We start from the raw sequence: 6,633 nt of genomic DNA, 5'->3' as shown, positions 1-6,633 counted from the left end.
AGAAAATTTGCTGTACCCAAGTTGCAATTTGAAACATCAGGATCAGTTTTCAAAGCTGTATTAGAACAAGTTATTGCAAAGTTCTTGAAAAGGGTTGCGGAACAGTTAATAGAATTGTATCGGGCAGTTTTATTGCCACATACTGCAATACAAGCCATTACCCTCACTCATTTTGTTACCAACTGGCAAGCAAACCAGCAGTTTGGCAGGAAAAAATGATATCTGTAGGATCAACAGTGACCACACTGTAAATGGAAGTTGGTGCCCCTCCAGGCACCCGATACAGTTGAACGAAGGACACCTCTCCTTCCACCACTCAAACAGACAGCATGGAGAAAACAAAGGACCAAGTGCATGTCATGAAAATTATATTAGTTATGAATTAAAAACATTGTGACCCATGACATCCAATTGGAAGTACAAATAAAATGCAGCCATGTTTAAAACAATTTTTGCATGCTGTACATGCAAAGTGATTGTGAGCACATCAACATGCCCCCCCCCCTTTGGAATCTTGGGGGTGCACCTCAGTTTGAGTTAGCCAATAGCCAACTTCAACAATTATAGCATCTGCTCACTGAGGTGCATGCTTGAAACATTCACTCAAAAGCAAGAAAGTATTTAGTTCCATTTGTAAGGTTTCCTGCCCTTTTGTCACCACTGTTGCTGCTTGCACCATTGGCCTCTGCAATATCTTCTGAAAATAGAGACCAGCAACAACAATGCTGGCAAAGGATCAGGAAACCATACAAATTCCAGAATATTCAATTTAAAAAAAACATGAAAAGGGCAATAAAATTCTGGGCTAACCGTGGAAATCTCCTAAATGAAAAAGACAGTTCAGCCCAACCGGTGTTTATCCTTCATGGAATCCATAGTCCTAATCCCTTGTGGCTGCTGTTCTCAAATCTCTTGATTTCCTTTTCTTTCAAGCTACCTATCTAATTTATTCTTAAATGTTGATATGCTCTCTGCTGCAATCATTAACTCTGACAGTGCATTCCACAGCCCACCATAAAAAAAGTTTCTCCTGTTCCATCCCAACTTAGATCTATGGTCTAAACCCCTCAATCCCTGTCCATAAGTCATAGGAACAGGAGTAGGCCATTCAGCCCCTCATGCCTGCTCCACCATTTGATAAGATCATAGCAGATCTGTGATCTAGCTCCATATGGCCCATATCCCTTAAATCATTAAAAGCTGGTGCATATGTTCAAAAAACTCACCAAGGCTAATGAACCTTGATCTCAAGGGAGTTGGAATGCAAGTGAGGAAATGATGCTTCAGTTGTACACAGCCTTGGTCAGACCTCATTTGGAGTAATGTATTCAATTTTAGATACCCCACAAGGATATACTGGCCTTGGAAGGGTTACAGCACAGATTCACCAGAATTATACCAGGGCTTAAATGGAGGACAATTTAAGCAGAAAAGGCAAGCTTCTCGCATTCGTCACAAAAAGGCTGAGAGGAGACGACAACCTAGAAAATAGTCAATTGGCATTAGACATAAACCTCAGGAATGCAGCACAATCCATTTAGTTTTCAAAGCCCCAAATGTTACACGGCCATCATCCCATCTCATTTTTTTTACACTAAATCAAAAGCAAAAATACTGCAGATGCTGGAAATCTGAAATAGAAACAGAAAATGCTGGAAAAGCTCAGCAACTGAGGTAGCATCTTTCTCCAGTTGCTGCCTCATGAGCTTTTCCAGCATTTTGTTTTTATTTCATTTTTAAAAAAACACTTCAAAAGTTCACAAGCTTAATTATCGCAAAAAAACCTATAAAAATCGTAACATACATTGCATCAGTACAATATTGATTTTAGTATGATATGTAAGTGAATAATAATATTAATACTGTTTAAACAGCAGCACTGAACAACTGAAAGAAGCCTCTCGATCGGTACTTCAACAGAGAGGGAATCACCTTCTTTGTCAGGAACACTGGTTCATAAAAAATGAAAAAGTCACATTTCACTTTTTTTTTTAAAACCAATCATTTGGAGATCACATTCCACTTTCTTACGAAAGTTGGGTGTCCTTACAAGCCTGCAATAACCCACCACAAAATGTCAGCGCTTCATTGAGCAACAATTTGCATTTATAATAAAGCTTTTCACGTCTAACATCATTTAAAAAACAAAAACTCAAACTCAACTCACCCCCTCGCTCTATATAACCAGAATTCACACCCACAACTTCAACACCTCCACTCAACCACAGTTTGCTTCTAGTTTTCGAGCAGCCACCAGTTTTATGGCCGTTCGTGTCAAGCTCCTCGCGTCACAGGCTCGGCCGGGTCTCATTGGTTGTTTCCGTGGTCAGTTCAAATGATCACAAGATTCCGAACGGTTGGTGCCGCGAGCGGCAAAACAAAAACCGCCTGAGAGCGGGGCACGGGGCGGGCCGGGCCGCCGCTGCCGTTTCCATAGCGACTGCTGCAGCCGCCAGGGATCGACGGGATCAAACCGAAGTGTACCCCCTCCCCCCCGTCTATAAACCCTGTACAGAAAGTTAATACCCTGTATAGAAAATTGAGCCGCAATAGTAAATGTCATTAATTGTAAGTAGATTGTTTAATATATAATTTAACAAAAAAGCGTACAGGCCTTGCCTATTTTGTTGGACCAATAAGAGTGACGCTGGGTGCTCCCCCCCCCCCCTCCGCCTCAGTGTCATCAAGGGAAAAACAATTCTGCAAGTGCAAGTTAAGGAGGTACAACTAATAGAATACCCAGAAAGTGGTTAGAATGCGGAATTTGTTACCACAAGGGGTAGTTGAGGCGACCAGCATTTAAGAGGAAGAGTACTATCCAGCATAGCCTACTGAAACTATGCGTATGGCTTGTGCATAAAGAATGGACATTTGGGCAGACTATTACAGATTTATATCCCAGCAAGGAGTCAATGTCTTCAGGAAAGAACAACATTGGTGAAAGTGGAAAAAAATGATATGTCAAAATAGGTCACATTTTAAAATGAGCAAAGCTCTCACCCCCTCCCCTGGCCTTTTACAAATAAATTAGGTTTGATTATTATAAGCAGGCTTTTACAATGTAAGAATATGTTAGAATAAGGGAAATTAAGATTTAGCAATTGTTCTTAAACAATTTATATCAGATTTAATCTACCAAATGCAGTTATATAAACTAAACAGAACTGTCAACATGGAACATAAGAAGCAGGAGTAGGCGATACAGCCTCTTGAGCCTACTCCGCCATTCATTCAGATCATGGCTGATCTTCGACCTCGACTCCACTTTCCTGCCCGATCCCCATATCCTTTGATTCCCCTGGAGTCCAAAACTCTATCCATCTCAGCCTTGAATATATTCAATGATTCAGCATCCACAGCCCTCTGGGTTAGAGAATTCCAAAGATTCACAACCCTCTGTGTGAAGAAATTCCTCCTCATCTCAGTCTTGAATGGCCGACCCCTTATCCTGTGACTGTGCCCCCTAATTCCAGACTCTTTAGCCAGGGAAAACAATCAGCATTTACCCTGTCAAGCCCCCTAATAATCTTATATGTTTCAATGAGATCACCTCTCATTCTTCTAAACTCCAGAGAATTTGGGCCCATTCTTCTCAATCTCTCCTCATAGGACAACTCTCTCATCCCAGGAATCAATTTAGTGAACCTTTGTTGCATCGCCTGTAAGGTAAGTATATCCGTCCTCAGGTAAGGAGACCAAAACTGTGCACAGTACTCCAGGTATGGTTTCACCAAATCTACAATTGTAGCGAGACTTCCTTACTCTTGTACTCCAATCCCCTTGCAATAAAGGCCAACATACCATTTGCCTTCCTAATTGCTTGTTGTACCTGCATGTTAACTTTCTGTGTTTCGTGGACAAAAACACCCAAGTCTCTTTGAACACCAACATTTAATAGCTTTTCACCATTTAAAAAATATTCTGTTTTTCTATTCTTCCTACCAATGTGAATAACCTCATATTTCCCCACATTATACTCCATCTGCCACCTTTTCCACTCACTTAACCTGTCTATATCCCTTAGCAGTCTCTTTGTATCCTCCTCACAGCTTACTTTCCCACCTAGCTTTGTATAGTCAGCAAACTTGGATACATTACACTCGGTCCCTTCATCTAAGTCATTGATATAGATTGTAAATAGTTGAGACCCAAGCATTGATCCTTGCGGCACCCCACAATACAGTGTGCCAACCTGAAAATGACCCGTTTATTCTTACTCTCTGTTTTCTGACCGTTAACCAATCCTCTATCCATGCTAATATATTACCCCCAACCCCATAAGCCCTTATCTTGTGTAACAACCTTTTGTGTGGCACCTTATCGAATCCCTTTTGAAAATCTAAATACACTACTTCCACTGGTTCCCCTTTATCTACTCTGCTAGTTACATCCTCAAAAAACTCGAATAGATTTATCAAACATGATTTCCCTTTCATAAAACCATGTTGACTCTGCCTAATCAGATTATGATTTTCTAAGTGCCCTGTTACCATTTCCTTAATAATGGATTCTAGCATTTTCCCAATAACTGATGTCATGCTGATTGACTTGTAGTTCCCCGTTTTCTCTCTCCCTCCTCCACATCATGCCTCCTTTCTTGAATAGCGGTGTTTCATTTGCTACCTTCCACTGGGCTGAGGCATAGAATATAAGAGCAGGGATGTTATGCTAGAACCGTATAAAACATTGGTTAGGCCACAGCTTGAGTACTATGTACAATTCTGGTCACCACATTACAGGAAAGATGTGATTGTACTAGAGAGGATACAGAGGAGATTTACGAGGATGTTCCCGGGGCTGGAGAATTTTAGCTCTGAGAAAAGATTGGATAGGCTGGGGTCGTTTTCTTTGGGACAAAGGAGGCTGAGAGGAGATTTAATTGAGGTATATAAAATTATGACAGGACTAGATAGAGTGGATAGGGAAGACCTATTCCCCTTGGCAGAGCAGGGGGCAGAGATTTAAAGTAATTGGTAGAAGGGTTAGAGAGATGAGGAGAATTTTATTCACCCAGAGGATGGTGTGGGTCTGGAACTCACTGCCTGAAAGGATAGTAGAGGCAGAAACCCTCAACTCATTTAAAAAGTACTTGGATTTGCACTTGAAGTGCCATAATGAGCAGGGCTATGGACCATGCTGGAAAGTGGGATTAAGCTGGATAGTTCTTTTTCGGCTGGCATGGACATCATGAGCCGAATGGCCTCCTTCTGTGCCATAACTTTCTATGATTCTATGATACTTTCATACCTTTTAATCTAATTTCCCAATCTACCTTAGCCAACTCGCGCCTCACACCTATGTAATTGACTTTATTTGAGTTTAAGACTCTAGTTTTAAGTACGTCATTCTCGAACTCAATGTCAAATTCTATGATATTATGATTACTCTTCCCCAGAGGATCCCTTACAGTGAGATTACCAATTAACCCTGTCTCATTACACAAGACAAGATCTAAAATAGCTTGTTCCCTGGTTGGTTCCATGACGTATTGTTCTAGGAAACTGTTCCAAAAGCATTCCATGAACTTGTCCCCCAAACTACCTTTGCCAATTTGCCTATTTCACAGATCATTACCTTTACCACCCAATAGGCTCCATTTGCACCTGTCTCCCGCATGATTCGCATAGTGCAACAGAAAAATTTGGGGAATACTACTGGGAAGTAGGGCTGCCATAGCCTCCCTTATTCTCTGAAGCCATTCTGATATTTCTAAGTACAAGGATGAGGGACACCAGATCGTTCAACCTTGAAGGACATCACAGTTGAGGCTGATCCAGTTCTCACCCAACATTCATACATGCATACATTAAAGCAGTGATCCCTTGATAGCATCAAAAGTGGGAACCTTGGTTTATTCCCCTTCTCCCTCAGCAAGAAGTTGTTATTGTTATAGTACTTCAACACATGCCAAAGAGCTTCACAGGTATGTCACACGAACAGCAAATGAAGGAATGATCAGATAATCTATTTTTGGTGGTTGAGAGAGGAGTGTTGGCAAGGAGAACTCCCTGGTTTTCTTCAAATTCTGCCATGCAACATTTTATGTCCACCTGAACAGGCATATGGGGCTTTGGTTTAAAGTCTCCTCTAAAAGACAGCACCTATGATTATGCAGCATTCACTGAGTACTGCACTGAAATGTAAGCCTACATTATGTGCTAAGGTCCATCGTGGGACTTCTAACTCAGAGGCAAAAGTGCTCCAAGCTGACACAAAAAGCTTAATTATATCATCCAAATTATAGCATTAATGCAGGAAACATGAACAGAAGTTACTACATGGGACTGTTAAAGCTAACTTTGCCAAGCATATACTCTAATCTTGCAAATTCAATTTTACTAATATGCTATATTGAGTTGAAACCAATTAAGGCTGTTATACTGTTATTACAAGCATCAGTTATGGTTGATTATTGAATGCAACTAAGTCTATACTATGGTAATTCTCAAACCAAGTTAATGCTTGTATATGATAATTGTGTTGACAATAATATTAACCTTGTTTGAAGCAGTGAAATGAACAAGCCATTAGTAGTACATTGAATTTTGTCCTGTCCAGTCCTCACTATTCCTGAGATGAGCTTTATGTTTGGTATCCCTGCCAGTGCTGGACCTTAATCATACTGTGGTCAAG

Source organism: Heptranchias perlo, chromosome 18 (genome assembly GCF_035084215.1).
Source record: "Heptranchias perlo isolate sHepPer1 chromosome 18, sHepPer1.hap1, whole genome shotgun sequence".
Taxonomy (NCBI): Eukaryota; Metazoa; Chordata; class Chondrichthyes; order Hexanchiformes; family Hexanchidae; genus Heptranchias; species Heptranchias perlo.
The sequence above is the reverse complement of the archived record's forward strand: the minus strand, read 5'-3'. Positions refer to the sequence as shown.